The sequence below is a fragment of the Aythya ferina genome (assembly GCF_964211825.1).
Source record: "Aythya ferina genome assembly, chromosome: 14".
Classification (NCBI taxonomy): Eukaryota; Metazoa; Chordata; class Aves; order Anseriformes; family Anatidae; genus Aythya; species Aythya ferina.
The window spans coordinates 706,141-724,426 of record NC_140312.1 but is presented as its reverse complement, the minus strand read 5'-3'; the positions used below and the strand labels follow the sequence as shown (position 1 = coordinate 724,426).

Genomic DNA, 18,286 nt, shown 5'->3' with positions numbered 1-18,286 from the left:
GATGAGACCTCTCCCAGTGCTCACCACTGAGCCCCCTCTGGTGCAGGATGAGGCCAGGAGAAAGCAGTAACAGGGCCTCTGCCTACTGCCAGGACATTTTGAAACAGTTGATGAACTATGCTTAGGGGTGCCTCCACACTTACATTTGCAGTCAGTCTCGAACCCAGTCTAGCAGCTCACCTTGCCCAAACCGACCTTTTACCCTGCCCTGATTTCTGAGCCGTTATCAAAGCTGTCCATGTTGTGCTTCTCATCTCTTACATCTGGTGTGCTGTCCTGTGGTGACTGCAAACCACCTGGAAGTGTCTCTGAGTAACGTGGCCTTCTCCAACTTTGACTTCATTTTGGGGAAGACCCTGTGCAGGAAGCAAAGTGGGACAGGACCACTAAGGGAGGAATGAGAAATATGGGGACTGGTGTCGGATCAGCTCTGGTACCCAAAGTCTTCAGTGCCACAACAACTTCCAGACCTTGCAGGAGTTAGAGAGCCTATCCCAAAGTTGTGCAGAATTTCAGACAGAACTCAAGGCAGATGAATGAGTGTAATGATTAAAATAATAACCTGACTCCAAATTTAAGTGTTCACAAAGGAAAAAACCCACAGCACAGGTTTCATTGACTTCTCTGAACATAAAGAAAACTGAGGACAATGAGCAGATAAAACAAGATGCGCTTTTTAGATAGATTTTAACCTATCTTTCATACACACAAAAAAAAAATAAAAATAAAAAACACCTCTAAAGTAGTCCTTCCAAAGCACGTAAGGCAGACAACTACAGTAGCCCATTTTAGCAGCCAGGTTTTTGAGGCATTCCCGTGGTATTGGGAACACATTCTGTCTGCAGCTCTCCTATTCCCCGTGCAGGCACTTACTGTTTGTTCAAGTAAATCTCAAGCCTGACCTTGAAAACTGCAGACAGAAGTGAAGTGTTATATAACTACTGACAGCTGAAGTTAAACAAATATTGCAGAAGTAGAAGTAAGACATGCATCACAAAAAGAAGAGAAAGGTCTTCCACCCAACAAGAATTTGAAGCAGCAGCACTCCCCAGGTAAGGCCTGCTGTTGACCATACGTATTAGTACCAATAACCCTAACAGTGATGGAATTAAAAAACTATTTACTTAATTATTGGGCTACCCATACCTCATTCAGACGAACACATGTTAATGTTAAAACACCAAAAGCCAAATTTAGGCAGACTGGATAATTAAATTGCAAGATCACCCTGAGTACATTTCAAATTGGATTTTGCATGGGCTGAACTATGACATAATTAATCATCTATATTCACGTAAATAAAACAACGTGAAAATAAACATATTAGTGATTCTGTTTCAGGGAGATGGAGGTGTTGCATTTTGTAAGTCAGCAGTTCTCAGAGACTAAGATGCTGTTTACTACCACTGTGCTTTTACAGCACTCGCCTCAGTGGTCTGACTCATAAATAATTATGAAGCCTTGGGAATAACAACTTTTGTTGCAGCCAGCTGGTTTTATTTCTGAGCAGTTCAGGCACCAGTCACAGTGTGCACACCAAAAGGAGCTTACTGCTGCAACAACGCACCAGGGTCACTGGGAAGGCGCAGGGCAACGCATGGCACCAGCCAGGATCTGGTGCTTACTGAAGCCCTGGCATGTTTCTACCATCACCACCAGAAATCAGCACAGCACTTGGCACCCCTTCAGCACTTTGGATTGAAGTATTTCAGCACTTGTGTTTGCACACACGTGAGCGCACAGCCTGGTGGCGGGGCCATGGGGAAGCAAGCCATGCTGCCACCGAGCAGCATCCACCCGGCTGGCACAGCGCGAGGGAAGGAGCAACCAGCAGCAGCCCTGCCCCGAGCTGCAGGCAAGAAAAGCTCTCTGAGGTGGCTGCAAAACTGGCTACCAGGCAAAGCAATTTGTTAATAAAGGAAATGACTTCTTTGGAAGCACGTAGGTGCAGTTTGGATGTCATTTTGTTTAAAATCTACTCTATGAGGACGAGCAGGCCACACACATCCAAAGACTTTGGGAATGGGGTGTGACCCACTTAACAAACCATTCACCCAGAAGAGAAATGCACAGATACTTACAAATTTAATAGTAAGATGCCAAAAACGACATTACAGCCAGAGTGGCATGCTTTTTGTTACAGGGTCTCAAGTTTGTCTGGGCTTTACCTTCCCTCCAGTAACTAACATTTGGTATTCGCAGGGCTTTTGCTACGTCTCCAAAGTGTGATTATATATCACAAAGTGCACAAAGGTTCTTGTTTAACTTGGTTAATTTGCCATTTCAGACCTTACAGGGGAGGCTGCACGGAGACAGAGGGAATGGCCAGCAACAAGGAACTAATTATACCAGGAACTCTACCCTAGGGAAGCTCTGCAGACCACTGGGGGAACACTCCTACCGCTGAATGGGCTTGCTTCTTTGTTTTTCAAACCTGGGAGAGAGGTGCATACATCACACTAATATGTTTTCCGCCTTAGTGCACCCATCATTGTTGAAATATAGACAATCCCAAGCAAGGGCTTCAATTTCATTAGCCATATCAAGCTTTCCTCCTTCCAGAGGACTACAGTGAGATCGCTGCACACAAGTGCAAAGTGCAGAGCTTGTTGCTGCCAGGGTCGTTTGCTTCCTCATTGCACAACATGCAGAAGCCCATGAAGGCACTGCATCACTCCACAAACCCTCAGCAGCACACAAAGCATATAAAGCATATTTTTACAAATCTTTCCACCATCAGAATGGAAACTACATTACAAGCAGCACATGTACAGAAGGTGGCTGGGTTCATGAGTTTTTCGACAAGCTGACACCATCATGGCAGTCCCTGGGTGAGCAGATGTGCTACCTTGGGACTCATTTTGTCTTCACTTCCAAATGACTGATTTGAGGTCTCTAGCACTATTCATTAATGAATTTGGGAGCTTTCAGTCTTCTGGGCACAGAGTTTAATTTATTTCTAAGTCTTCATCTCCAGCGGCTTTCAGCTTACGTGTCCATCACTGTGCAGGGGAAGAAACCTCAGCCATCCTCAGCTCGTCTCCATGCAGCCTGGTATTCATTTCAAACGCGTGCTTACTGTATTCAGCACTGAAGGGGTGCTGACCGTCCCCAGGAGATGCAGCAGCCACAGGGATGGGCTGTGTCCTGCTGCCCCGTACAGGGCACACTCAGTGTCACATCGTGGGGCACTGGCATTTCACCAGGTGAATCTCATAGCTCACCGGTGTGACCAGGTCTCCATCGCCACTCATAACAATAAAAGCCATAAGGGTCTGTGTAAGAGGGAACAGCAGCCTTATCCTAGAGCCGGCATACCCTGCGGTAAGCACCACAGTGACTTTCTTCTCTGGAAGTCACTGCATTGCTCGTTGCTGTATAGTCACAGCAGAGCTGTCCTGCCTAGAAGTACCAATACTCCCTAAAACCTGGGGCAGTTGTCAATCTTACAGCCTTTGCATCGTCGTCTCTAGATCGCTTCTGTCAGTGACACTGTGTGGCGAGACACCCCCGACAGGACTGCCTGACCTGCTTTGCAGACAAAGCTAGACAGCAAGCAGTCCTCATCCTGCCACCTGGGGGCTTCAAGCTGCACCCTCAGTGTCCCAGCTGATCCTCATTAATGCCATGTTATTTAGTTCCAGAATTTCCAGACAGATTTTATATCTGCTTACTGAAGACAGTAAGTAGCCCACGTTACACCACCAGAGAAGAGGTTGTACTAAAAAGGGCCATCATAGTGAAAAGCAGAAAACAAGTTCTTAAACTGAAACATCGATCATAATTTTATTCAATTGTTCTGTTCGAAGGCAGAGCGTATCCTGATATTTCAAAATGGCTGAAAAAACATCAAAACGTTCACAAACCCAGACAAATTCACCCAGAATGAAAGAACAGAAACTGCAGCACTTCATATCATAAGCGGGATATTCCGAAGAGGAGCAGACATCTATAGTGGATGAAATAACAGACTCCAGTAGAAGTTGGTTTAAACCTCTGATCTGTGGATGATGGCGTAAATATTCATGAAGCATTCAATGAATTGTACAATGTAGCACGAACATCAGCAGAACTAATTGTGTCAGTAATTAAAGGTGTTTTATTGCACCTACATCAGAGGAACTTCACTGGTGCCAATCATGCTACGATGGATGCTGCTACCCACAGGAAACGCAGCAACCACACTACTACAGGAAGCATCACAAATTTTTATATTCATCATCATTGGTGCACATTAAAGCTGTCAAGCCCAATACTATTAAAATCAGTAAAGCTCTAAAAGATGCTCTTGAAATTTCCATGCTGCCACATCCATTTGAAAATCACCTAAATTGGATATTGCATTTCAGAACATAAAATAGGCCTGAAATCCTTCAAGCACGTTACTAGATACTCGGGTCCTCTGTCCAGCACGTAAGACCATCCATGGGGAAACATTATCTCACATGTGCTCAGACGTGTCATTTACTTTGAGCTAAACAACCGGACGGGAAAACCATCCTCCAGGAGCTAGCTTAATGATATCAGTGTCTAAATTCACAAGGAAGAGAAATGCTTCTGTCCTAGTTTTGAATAGGGTAGAGTTAATTTCCATTATAGTGTCTGGTACAGCACTGTGGTTTGGATTCAGGAGGAAAATAACACCGATAACGCAGCTGTGATTCAGCTGCTGCAGAGCAGTGCTTACACCAGGCCAAGCATTTTTCAGCCCCTCGCACCGCCCTGCCAGGGAGGGGACAGGAGCAGGACAGGACCCAACCTGGACAGAGGGACATTCCACGCCATGTAGCATCATGCTCAGAAATAAAACTGAGCAGAGTTGGCTGGGAAGCTGCTGTTGCTTAAGCTGTCTCTCGCTCAAGCCATGAGTTTTTACTTTTTTCCTGCCCCGATCCTGCCCATCCCACTGAGGGGCAGGGCGAGCAAATGCCTGCGTGGTGCTGAGCCACCTGCCAGGCTAACCCACAGCAGCTGCCAGGAAAAACACTAATAGGAGCTCATGATCCACCAGCATCTCAAAACACTTTGTAAGCGGAGCTACTTGAAAAATCATTTTTAGAGTTCTGTTCTTTGCATTCTTTCACTCCAGAACAAAAGCCCACAGAACTGTCCCAGGATCACAACATTTGCAGAATACTGAGCAGAGAAAAACACAAGCTTGCTTGGTGCGTCCTGATTTCAGATGTGATCAACTGATTGCTCAGCTTCCGCTGCTGCAAACAAAGTGGCAGAGAGATCACAGAAGTCAGTTCAGAAATACCTCAGCTCACTCAAGGAAAGTGAACAGCCCTTTATGAAATGGAGTAGCTGATTAGGGTGGCCACCAGGAGCTCAAGAGCACAGTTTCAGTGTTCTGGCATATTAAAAGCAGTTCAGTCCACAATAGGATAATCAGCTGGTAGCCACAAAGCATAATCAGCTCTATACACAGGAGAAACATAGGTGCATAGCAGAAGCAATTTAAAAAGCCTCAGAAAAGTAATATCTTTAAGGCCTTTCCTAGACACTAAAGTAACCTTCCATTGCTTGTTTAAATACCGTGAAGAGCTTTGTGCCATCACCATGCTGGTCATTGTTTAGCCATAGAAGGTGGACCAGCTCCTACTGGAAATGTGGTATCAGATGAAATCAGATGAATGCAGTCCCCCGGCCTTCCTCTTGTCTGTGCCCAGGAGGAGAGAAATGAGGAGACCCGTATCTGCAGCAGGTTCTGCAGGCAGGAAGAAATGCACATCTGAAACAGTAAACAATAACAGAAGGAACCAAGATTGGCTTCCAAGGAGGAAACGAGCCCAATTTCTACTGGGAAAATGCTAATATGCAGGCTGCCTAATTGAAATGAAGAGATACCCCCCTGATTTTCTCCATCTAAACAACTGGCATCTTGCCTCAAAAACACATTCTCGAAAGCTGCTGACATATTCTCAGAGGCATATCAATTTGTGCAGTGCAGATGGCATCCAGAGAGCAGGCCTTTCTCTGCACAGCTCCGAGGACACCGGCACAGCACAGCCCCGTGTCCCTGTGCCAGCTCTCACCGCCCGCTCCCGTGCTCGCCCTGCCGGGGCACATCCCCACAGCCAGGCACAGCACAGGGCCAGCAGCCCCCTGGCAGCACAGCTCTGCCCGGCTTGCCTGTGGCTTCAGGTTAACACAGAAATCAGGGGAAGATTGATCTGAAGTGACCCGACTGCTGCTTACTCCGCTAAACACTCCGTTCCGCTCTGGCAGAACGATTAATACGTTTTCATTAGGCACTTTCATTCTAAACGGGGGGAAACAATTTTCACTTGGTATTGAATTAACCCCCTACCTGCCTCTTCTGAGCAGTACAGAGGCAAAGGAAAGCAGCTGCGGTACAGAGGTTTTGCCTTCCCGTCCCAAGCAATCTCGGGAAGCGTGTGGATGAGGGAGGAGCTGGAGGTGCCTGCAGCCCCCGGTGCCAGCAGCTGCAGACAGCTCTTGCCAGTTCAGGAATCTGAGCAACAGGAAACCTGAGCACTTTCTGGAAGCGGTAGAAAAATCTTCACCAGTTCCTAAGTTTTACAGTCTTAATATACCATTCAGAAAGCTTGGTTTTCAGCATTGCATTGTATTTCTTGGGCTTTGTTCCCTCCCAAAAACAGAGGTGTCTACATCACCTCTGACTTCAGGACCAAGATGATCTCGTGCCTGGAGGAAGTCTCATCTCCAGTGACCTGCAGCAGAGCTCTGAAGAACTTCCGAGGTACTTTGGCAACAACCAAAGTTGGAGACTTTCGGAGACACTCGGTCTCCAATCACCAAAGCCAGGAGCTACCAGGCAGTGCCCTGAGGCTCGGGAACAGCTGGCTCCTTTCAGCAGGACACAGCAGACCTAGGCCTTACCATGACACGAGCAGCAAGGCTGCAGTTTTTACCATTTTCTGTGTCTCCAGCCTGCACGCTGATGCGTCAGATAGATCTGTGAGCTACAATTTGCAAGGCTAACATCCTATGAGCTGGCTATCTTGGCAGCACAAACTGTAACTGCAAAAAAAACCATTTTGTTCATCTGCAAATCCTGTAGCAGGAAACACGCACCCAGCACCGTGACTGGTTTGCTTCAAATTCAGCACAAAGCAACCTCGCAGTTACCAAAGCCTGCAACACAGCAGGAACCCAACTGCAGCAGCTGACCACCTCAACCGCCCGCTGCCTTAGTGGTGCTCCACAGAAGGCACCCAGCAGCTTGGGAAGGAGGCTCGCTCTAATCCTACACATCTTCAGGGCGCACTTGGACTGTAGACTCCTGTCCAAGAGGTGCTTCAAGGCAGGTAAAACAGCTCCAAATGCCACACAAGAACTCTGTGGAGAACACAGCTCATACTTCGTGCCACAAGGGGAGCGATGGCATGCCGGAGACAGACCCTGCTGTACACCACACACACGGACGGTGTTCTACACCATACAGAAAGATGCAGGCTCTGGCTTCTTGATTTATTTTTATTGAAGAGATATTCATCACTATGGCAGGTTTCCACCCGATAACACAAGAGACGTGTTTTATTCCCTGCACCAGATCCTGACATTCCAAAAGAGCACCAGGCTGAGCTCCAAGCACCAGGCTGAGCACAGGGAGGTGAGAACGGAGCCAGCCCACGCCCCAGCAGCTGCTGCCTCCCCCGACCATCTACCACGTCCCTTGCCCATCAGTGTGGAGTTCAGCTTACCCACTGTCCGGCGCTGGTGTTTTTAAACCCCATACACAGGCCTGGAAGCGTGCTCCCAAGAGATCACACTCCATGGGCTTTGGGGCAGGATCATCTCACCCTGCACAGTTTTGTTTCCAAACCTCCGTTATAGGGAAGCTCCATAAGAGTCACAGGACGCAAGGCCAAGGGTAGCGTTTGACCACCTGCAGTTCTTCTGCATTTAGGATCATTTTCTAACAAAGATGCAACCCCTCTCGCCAGATGGACCCAATGAAGCCTCCTTCCCCCGCCACCCAAGGGGCAGCCCTGCCCCTCAGCAGCAGCAGCAATGCAGCTGGAGACGTGCTGCATGCAGGCACCCGCGCAGCATCGCACAGACAGGGGCTGGGGAAGTGTTACCTGGTCAGCACAATGGCATTTGTATTAACTGCCCAGCAAGACAACACCTGGCTTGCTTCCCCCAGCTCCTTATTGCCAGCTTGTCATAACCACACGAGGAGTTCATGAGCACAGCCAGAGTCCACATGCTCTGATCTGTGCAGAGTCAGAAGTCATGCCACCATTTGCATACTGCAGAATAACCAAACATCTTATGCCCTGCTTCTAAGGGATCAGGCACAGATCACAGGGAAGAAATTAAGAGTGAAAAAACCCATACACCACAACTACCACCTGAGCTCACAATGTGTGTTGCTGTGCACATGCTAGTAGTTTAAAAAAAAAAAAAAAAAAAAAAAGATTAATTGATATTGTTAACTGCTGGCTTTTTTTGTTTTTCTGGCTGCTGCTTCTGAGTACAGTTCCAGCAGGAAGAAGAGGTGCAGACTGCTGACAACAGTGAACCAAGTAGCAGAAAAGCTCCAGTGACAGCTTAACGAAGCCCAGGATCCCCTGGCCCACAGGGACTGCAGTAGGACAGCTATGATGCAGCTACATCAAACCGTGAGCATCAGAGGACGTAACCAGGGAATTGGCTGATTGCTGTTTCTCATAATGCAGGAATAAGGAGGCATGAAATGAAGTGACAAGCAAGAAGTTAAACTAACAGATGGCGATCCTTTTAACACCAAACACAGATAAACTGCACAGAAGCCATAGAATGGGTTTGTGGAAATAATGGGCAAAGGCTGACACAATGCAGAGAGAGGCTCCTGCCCCATAGCCCCGGCAGGCAGGGATGTCCCACGCAGCACCGCACCCTGCCCTCGCCCTGCTGCAGCCACCTCTGGGACACGTCCCCCCACGCTCAGCAGGGCCTGCAGCAGCAGCAGGGTGCTCACAGCAGTGACAGCTGTGCCGCAAGCACAAGGTATGGAGCAGAGCAGCAAGGTTTTAAAAGTCAGCCTTTGGCCCCCCTCCGGCAGCAGACAGGGACCGTGGCGTGCTGCTGGCCACATGGGCAGGGGCTGGGGACAAGGCTGTCAGGGCAGGAAGCCATCCCGGAGCCACCGAGGGGCAGGACAGGTCACAAAGGCAGCCGGACAGCTTTTATTTGTGTGGACGTATTATGATTAATACTTTGTGTTCACTTAACAGGTGCAAAAAGCCACTGACTATTCACTTCCTATGGAGAGGAAACGAAATGGTTTTCTTCTTGGTTAGACGGAGCGGGTGCTGACACGGCTGCTGGGATTTAGCACCATCCCCAGCTTCCATATGCCCATGCATGAAAAGGCATTTTCTGCCTCTGTGCCAGCCCTGCTAATTGAAAACATTTACAGAAAGTTTACACCAAACCTGTTTTCCGCTGGAAGACATTACTGTATTAAAAGCTCTTAAATAACCAATTGACAACATTTCATTAAATACTGTCAGAAGTGTCAAAACAAGGCATTTTAATATTAGTTTTCCATTGCCAAGCTTGTTATTATTTTTAATACGAGGCAGATTCAGCACAGAAAGACATTTTTATTGATCTTAGACTTCCAAAATTTCACGTGAACTCAACAGTTAAATTTAATGCCAAAATATATGATTTCTGATCCCATTTGAGACCCTTTTCAGAAAGGCACATGAGATAGAAGTAACCAGGACCAGGACTTTTAGGAACTCCTTCCCCATCGTGCTGCTTGGTCCCCCCTGCCCCACGTGGCAGATCCCTGCCCCACGAGGAGCCCGAACTGTTTACAGACTTCCCATCAACCATTTTGCAGCATGAGAGCCATAAAGGCAGGGATTATTCTGATTTTTAACGCAGACCTGGACCTGTAAGAGGTCCATCAGATTTTGAACAGTCATGAAGCAAAGAACAAGAACAAAACCCATGTTGCCAGCAGCCGTTCTGATCCTGCTCCGTGCACTACACAGGTAAAACCGTTCTGGCTGCAGAGCCCATGCAGCCTTAATTCAGGCTTATTCTGTAATGAAGATTAACAGCCTCCTGCAGCTCTGCATTAAAGAGGGGGGTGGAGGGGTATAACAAAGCCTTACTTTAAGAATGACCTCAAGAATTGCTTTCCTAACCTGGCCTAAATTAAATAAGTCTTTTTCAAGAGACTGCTTGCACAAATTAAAAGACCATTTGAAATATAAACCTTCCTTTCCACATCACAAAAGCAAGGCAAAAAGAAATCACATTCTGTTCTTTCCCAGTAATTGCACAAGGGCTCAATATTAACCTGGTCAATGAAATTCAATCAGTTGATCATCACAGGTAACACCAAACAGAGCAGGTAGTTCTTTCTTGGGAACACTTTGCTGCAAGTGAAACAAAGGAGCATTTACCCGATACTCGCTCTTTGCTCACACATTTCGAGCTCACTCTGAAATTGCATGTTTAATGGGATTTTGAACGATCACCTGCTACTGCTGGAAGTAACCCCCAGCTCACAGGCTCGCCTTTACAGGCTAAGCTGCGATCACTGGTCATTAGGAAGGGATTTTATAGAAGGAAAATGGGGAAGAGAAGACAGAAGAATTACTATTTAATTCATAATCTTCTGGGCCCTCGGTCAGTGGTATTAAGAAGAGAAATCTTCCAATAAAGAAAAAAAAGTAATAATTTCAAAGTGATGGGAATTTTTCCTAAAAGAAAAAGAAATAAAGAGTTCATTACAGTCTAAAGCAGCAACAAGTACAAAAGAAACATAAGATGAAATAGCAAGAAAAGAAAAAAAAAAAAAAAAAAAAAAAAGAAAGAAAATAAAAGAAGTCCTGCTCCAAATTGCAGAGTTTTCCCCTGGTTACAGAGATGAAAGCCCCCAAATTGCAGCCTAATCCACCAGGAGCCAGCTGCCCAGCACTGCCCTGCCCTCACCTGCAGCCGGCTCTGCCTGGAAGGAGGGGAGCAGAGAGCAGCAGCAGCGGCACCGAGGTGCTGCTCCAAGCAAGAGCACGCTGGAGAAAATCCCCTAATTGTTGATTCAGCATCAGGGGCTTATCCTGTTACTTGTCCCTGAGCGCGTTTGTCCCCTGTTAACTGACCCCCTGCATTTGTCTCTGCGGGCAGCCAAGAGAAGGGACGGGACCAGTGCTCGCTGCCACCCCAGCGCAGCCCCAGCTGCGGGCAGCCTCTCAGCAGCGGGCACAGCCGAGCAAGCAGAGCCCGCTGCAGGGCCCAGGGACACCCGATCCCACCGTGCAGCTGAGGAACTGAGCTCCAAGCTGCTGGTTTTCCCCAGGTTCCTGGTTCCTCTCGCTGCTCACAGCCCTGCAGCCGGGCCCGGTGACCCGTTGGATGTGCTGCACAGCACCGGGGGAGGACAATGGCAGTGCCACTTGACCCAGGCCACACAACGATAGTACGAGAGGTGACAACACAATTCAGAAGCCATCGATTACTTCTCATACAGTCAACAACAAAGCCAACACAAGCACTTCTCATTAGCTCCAGACTGTAGGGTCTCACAACTACGTGAGGCTCTCAGGCACTGGGTGTCCTTGCAGGATAAGGCTTGAAATGCTGGACACATCCCACAGACTTGTGAGTTCAGAGAGTCCCCAGCACTAACACCACACCCAAACAGGTGGGAAGGAGGCACGATTCATGGTGCTTGAGCACACAGCACCCACAGCCTGGCCAGGAGCCCCAGAGCACTGCTTGGATAGGGAGCACCAAAGGGAAGGCGGCCCCTGGTCCTCCCCACGCTGCAGGGAGGCACAGCCCTGTCCCCCAACGGCAGGCTGAAATTTTATCCTGGTCACAAAGTACAGCAGCAGAGAGCTAACCACAAAGTTCTCTTTGAGCCAAGAGAAGAAATCCACTTGGAAAGGGAACAGCTGCATTTTCCTTCTCACTAGCAGTACAAAACACCAATAATTTCTAATGTATTTAGATGGAGTGCCATACACACACACACAAAAAAAAAAAATCACTGTAGAAGATTTTTTTTTATCAACAATTTATTTCTAGAATAAGCTATTTTGGCCACTTATAACAGTAGTTGAGCCTAGCTTTCTTTTAAGATGTAATTCAGCACCAACTTTACAGCTTGGAGACTTGCTCCCAGGCAGATAATTCTGGCTGTAGGTTTCACACTCACAGTTTTGCCAGCTGCGTATTAGAGACCATGCTGGGACATAGCAAAAGGCAAAGCTTTCTTTGTTCACCTTTGGTTTATCTACAACTCCAGTAAAACCGAGATCCAAACAACAGAGCAAACATGTTATTTCGGTGACACCTAAAAAAAGAGCATTTGAAATCATCCAGCAAATCCTGCAGCCTCCTCCAGCTAACAAAGGCAGCAGACAACAAGCAGTTGGGGATCAACTCATCAATAAAATCAGAGAAGTGTGCTGTACATGCTCCTGATCTCTGGAGTGACAAAAAGCCATGGACAAGTGCACTTCATTGCCACCAGGTCAGGATTTAGCCCTCTCCCCCAGCAGCTAACGTCATCGGGCCTGGGTCTCATCTCATTAGGCAGGAGGTGCTCCTTCTGCCAACATGACTGGAAGTAGAAGCTCTCAATCCTCTTTTTCTTTTTTCCTCCAGACAAAAGAAAGCCCAAATAGTGACCGCCAGCCCTGGCAGGCAGTGCAGCAGAGCCTAGTGCCCACGCACCCCAACCCAGGGACAGGGACTGCAAGCCCCGTGCCCCAGCAGAGCACAGTGCCCGGATCCATAACCAGAGAGTGGCAGAGCAATAGGAGGTGCACCCACTGATGTGAGAGCGGTAGGCAGAGCCACTGAGCCTCATGTAAATACATTATTGATTTTTTTCCTCCTCCAGATGGTGCAATTCAGAAAAAAAAATTGTTTTTAAATTATGCCTTGCAGAAACACCAAGAAGTGCAGCTAATAGCAGGCATATTTCAGGTGAACACCGACCTCCTTTTCTCTCCCCATCAAGCACAAGCATCCAGAGTACTGCAAGCACTTTGTACGAATTACCTGCAGCCCATGAACCTGAGCAGAAGGCACTCTAATTGGAACTACAGCGCAGCAACCTCCTACCCAGTGCTCATTTGTGTTCCCAGCGCTATTCAAAGATGGCCACAGAAAACAACTCAGGTTAGTTGCAAAGTTCAGTGCAACTCTTGCCTTTCCTTTTAAAGTAAAATAAAGTGTACCCAGGAAAAAATCATTTTGACTATGAGCCGGCATGCCTGTGCCTTAAGCGTGCTCAGAGAGGCTTCAGCAAACAGCGAGGACAGCAGCCACGAGCGGGCTCCTGCTGCCTGCCTGCCTTGGGCCAGGCGTCCCCACACAGCACAGCCCTTGGCACCACCCCAACACCACCACACAGACAGTTCTTTTGGTAAGGCACTAATTAGGAGCTGGGACTTGTTACCAGAGGCTGCTTTAAAATCAGCAGGTGGAAGACCTGGTAGGGCTGCATGAAGCTGATGCTGCTGCAGTCTGGGGAGGAACAGGGAAGTGCGGTCCCCTCTGGAACTTTAAGTGGGAAGAAAAGGATTTGAGTCAACACTTCCCTGCTGTTAGAAGCTGGAGCACCTCTGTCCTTTGCCCACCATAAAGGATGGGAAGATTGCAACTCCTCCAGCAGGAGCTGGAACGTGGTTTCTCCATAGCAAAGCAAAGGCGAGACTGAAAACACATAAGTTCCACAATAAACCATTCCCAGGTTTATCCAACAGCTATGGCATGTTAAGGGCATTATCCAAACACCTCTTCCTCTTCACTGAGGAATTTGCCAAGACCTGGGGACCTGAGCCCCCGAGCGGGTCCTTCCCATCCAGGCTCCCCCATGACCTTCATAGAGGAGGCCACTGCAGGTAGAAAAGGCTTAAGCTTTTTCCCAAAAAGTTTTGCTTTTGAGAAACCAGGAATATGCCTTTTTTCCCCACTTCAAACTCTGTACCAGACCTATTAATAAAGTGATGGACTTGTAGGTACAGGGATCTGGTACACAAATGTACCCCCCTCCTAGCAACACACAGGGCTGATCTTAGAGAAAACTAAATGGATTCCACATATGCTCAGGAATATTTCTCAGCTAGCCCTGGGATTCTCTACATATAAAAACTGCATCCTTGTAATTCCAGCTCCTCTCAGAAAAACTGACCGGCTATTCCTGCGTCCTGCAGCTCAGTAGGTACAGGCTGCCCCAGCTGAGGAAGGACGAGCCAATTTCAAAGCCCTGGGCATACAACAGCCCCCCCAGGAGCTGCACCACGCTCTGGGCTCACCTGGGGAGCAAGGCTGCAGCTGCGACCCTAACACCTGCTTTGCATCTTGTAGGGAACAGCAGAAGCTAATGAGCAACCTCAAAAAAAAAAAAATAAAAAAAAATAAAAAAAAAAATTTAAGACTTCGCTTTCTGGCTCTTTTCCCGGTACTTTAAAAAAAACTGCTTAAAGTAGGTCAGCATACAGCGTGGAATTTCCCAGATATTTGCACCATATAAAGGTGAACACCAGAGGGGAAGGACTTGTACTGTGAGTGAAAAACAGGCTCGGGGACATCTCAAAATACGAAAGGTGGCTTTGGGCTGGTGCTGTGCTCAGGAAGCCTGCTCCTGGAGCAGCCAAACACAGCCGAGATGTCACAGTCCCAGACCCGTAAAGCTGCAGACACGGCCAGCTCCTGCAGGACGGGCCAGGAGTGCGCCCTGCCAGACCCCTCACCCCCACTCCTTCCCCAGCTCTGTCCTACTGCAGAAATGCCACGCTGTCAGCCCCAGCCTCCTCAGGAGCTCCTGCTGAGGGGCAGCGGGGCTCTGAGCACTGCAGGGACTGAACAGCAACAAGATATCTTATTTATCACATTAAAAAAAAAAGAGACCTGATGGCTGCAGAAAATCACTAAGACTGGATGCATGCGGATTTTTAGATATAACCATTGGCTCTTATGTGCTCATGTATTTTAAAAATAATACACCTGGCAAGATTGATTGAGGAAAAAAACATTGGTTTCTCATGTTAAAAGTCAGGCTGCATGACTTGATGTTATGCGAGCTCTGTCAGGCAGACCAAGGGGAGCATTTATCTCTGAGAGCTCTGCATCAACCCTAACTCAAGCATAAACACCCTGGAAGCTTCTGCATTGATCTTACAAGCACGAGGAAAACAGCAGCCACGAGGAGCTCGCACCAAGCAGGAGCCCACAGCAGGGGAGCAGCAGAACGGACCAGCTGACCCTGAACCAAGATGTCCGAGTAAAAGCATTTTCCCAAGACATATAATGAAGGATAAAGTTATTGTGCTTACTGACATAAATCTAAACACGTATTGCAATACAAAACGCATCAGCCTCTGTAGGAAGCAGCTTTGGGGATCAGAGGTTAAGTTGATCACACAAACAACCGCAGGGATGCCCGTGTTGCACCATCCCGTCCTACACCTGGGCTCCTTTGCCAGCCCCGCGGCCCAGCGCCCTGTTTCAGTCCCCCTCTGGCACAGAGGCAGACGCAGCCGGCGGAGGACGGCTCCGCTGCGGAGAGGCTGCTGCAGGCAGCCGGGGAGGGATGCTGCAGGGAGGAAGCGGCACCAGCAGGGGAACTGGCAGCACAGCTTCTGAGAGATCTCCCTCGTGTCCAAAGCCTGCGGTTTCAGTACCAGCCTTTAATTCATATTTAAGCACAGTTACATTTTTTATCCTTCCTTGGATTTAGAAGCAAAGAAAAGTACTGAGAATCTAGATGTTGCATCACGTTCCCCAAACGTTAATTTCCCTCCTCTTTCTATTTTTACTTCCCTCTCTCTAAAGAGAAGTTAGGCTCCTGGCAGAAGTAATTGCCACGGAGTGATTTATTCACCTGACAGGAAGAAGACGAGAGGTGAGATGCTCGCTCCTGCCCCAGAGCAAGCGTCCCCACAGACCGAGCCACCCTGAGCAGCGGGACAGGGAGCGCCCGGCTCTGCCCTCTCCACCCCATCACCCCACGGCTGCTCCGGCACCACCAGGAGCCAGGGGACAGCTTTGGGGCGGATTTGTGGCAGGCAGTGCCCGCAGCACTGCCAAACCCCGGGGGCACAGAAAGGGTGACGGGACCCTGACATGAAGGGCCAGGCTGCGGGCAGGGCAGGGCAGGGCAGGGCGCTACAGAGCCAAAGGGCTGAGCTGGCAGCAGCCAGCCATCGGCTGGTTTGGTGTCGGTGGCTTTTTCCTTCCTACTGGGGCACTTCTGCTCAGAAGGACGATGGCAACGCAGTGAGCAAACCCCAGCCACCAAACACTCGTGAAGCCCCCCGGGAGCAGGTCCTGGTACAGACACCCACTGGCGACAGCCCAAGCCCCCCGCCCAGCACCCCCAAGGTGCTCCTCCAGCCCAGGCATGAGCCCACTTTCCTCTCCTTATACAGGGAGAGCAGCTGGTGGCCAGGTGGTTTGTTTGCAATAACAATAGACGTACTTGATCAGGTCAAAGACTAAAGAAAATTTGGATAACTAAATAAAACCCATGACTATATATACGCATATATGTGTGTGTGTGTATATATATGTATATATATATAAAGTTGTCAGCAATTCGCTGTTGTGCTTCTGAATACAGTTGCAGCACTCTCCTGGAGGCTCAGGCTCAGCTGCTACAACAGAAAGAGCTCATCTGTATTTAAACACAATTTCCTGCCTAGCAGAACACTTCCCATCATGCTGGGTTATTATTAATTACTGCTTTTGCTTTAAATTTCCTCACAGTAAAGGGCAGCTTGTGGGTCTCCACAGTACCTGTGGAGAAAAGCAGTTACAGCCTCGTTGCTGACAGGTAGCAGAGATTTTACGGGGCTTTCAGAACAACATACATTATGCTTACTTGTTAATGAGATTTATTCTAGTCCTTTGTTTTATTGTAGCACACCAACTCAGGAGCAACACAGCTATTACACGACAGCTTATCTGACCAGCTTTTAGTATTTAAAGTCTTTTTTCTGAGGTGTTACAAAGGGAAAAGCTGAACATGGAGAAGGAAAGAGAAGCTTGCTTATAAACCTCACACAGAATCTAGAGTTAAGCCAGCTTGATTTCAGACAGCAGTCACAGCGTCCAGCTAAAACCGCAGGACACGGCCGTCCCCTCCAGCACAGAAACCCCAGAGCCAGAGGCCCCTACCTGAGGTGCTCAGGGGCAGGCAGAGAGCGGCAGCAGCCAACAGGAGGACGAGGCAAACTCCAAGCCCCTGCAGCAGCACGAAGCTACCAGGACAGGCTCAGGCCCCAGAGGAGATGCAGACACCTGTTTCTCAACAGCCCCAGCAGGCGATTGAGAGCATTAAATAAAATCCTGGCAATGCCCCCAGGTGTCTCCATCACAGGCACCAGCAGAAGCCTGTGCTCCTGCAGCACCGAGTGCTTTCCTGGTGGGCTGAGGACCAGGTGGCATCACTGCCCCGTGGCACAGGAACTCTCCCTTCTTGTCTCTGACGCTGCCTCTGGATGAGTGTTTTGGTGGGCAATTTCTCCACCCATCCACCTGCGATAGATCAACAGCTTTTCCTTCTCACGCCAGCTGCAGGAGCTACAACCACACAAATACACACAATTGTTTTTTAAACGAGATACATTACAGTTTGATCGATTTTCTGTGCATAAATATTTGCAGAAGCTCTTTATCTTCTTCCTAAGAGTTGCATCTCTCTCCCTGAGCGCTCCGGAAGCTGGCTGCTTTTCATATTAGCCACGAACAAAGTGCTGTAGGCTTAAAAAATACAAAGCAACAAAGCGCAGCAATGCGAGCAGCGTTATTAGCACAGCGGCACACCTGACAAGGGCTCATTGCAGGCTCTCTGCTCACTCCAGGCAGGGAGGGAAGCGTTTCACAGCAGGCACCACGGCCACGGCACAGCCCCACTTGGCCAGGGCCTGCCTGGGCCGGGGCTTGGGCTCGCAGCAGGCGTGGGGCTTTGAGGCTGCGGCCCCGTCACTGCAAGCAGGCAGTGATCCTGGAGGGCTGCCACGTCCGAGGGCACAGCCAGGTTAGAGGCAGGCCTTTTCCCCCAGCTGGGGAAGGAAGCAGAGCTGCTGTCAGAGCAGCACGGCACAGCGGTCCGTGCGTTAGGCTCACCGGGGCAGAAGGAAGGCTGCCAGCCCCACTCCTCTGGCAAGCAGCAGAGCGGGCCCAGCACCGGGCAGATGACCCAGCACAGCCCCGTGCCTCCCTGGGAAGGCTTTTCTCATAGAAAAGACGAGGACAGCAGGGAGCTGACAGCCTGCTTGACTTTGGCTGTGGCACAAACCGTAGGCTGGGTGTCGTGCCATGAAACCTGCCATGC

General features: G+C 48.9%; 1 long non-coding RNA gene across 6 annotated transcripts in view; it reads right to left on the bottom strand.

Annotated features, from left to right (window-relative positions):
* Window positions 1–17,253, bottom strand: part of LOC311444547 — a 72,225-nt gene extending 54,972 nt beyond the window's left edge. For 5 of the 6 annotated variants that reach the window (XR_014697938.1, XR_014697939.1, XR_014697940.1 and 2 more), the window contains exon 1: window positions 17,128–17,253. This is a non-coding gene — a long non-coding RNA (uncharacterized lncRNA). The remainder of the gene's footprint in view (window positions 1–17,127) is intronic. The other variant, XR_014697943.1, reaches the window with a different exon arrangement.
* Between the last annotated feature and the right edge of the window lie 1,033 nt (window positions 17,254–18,286).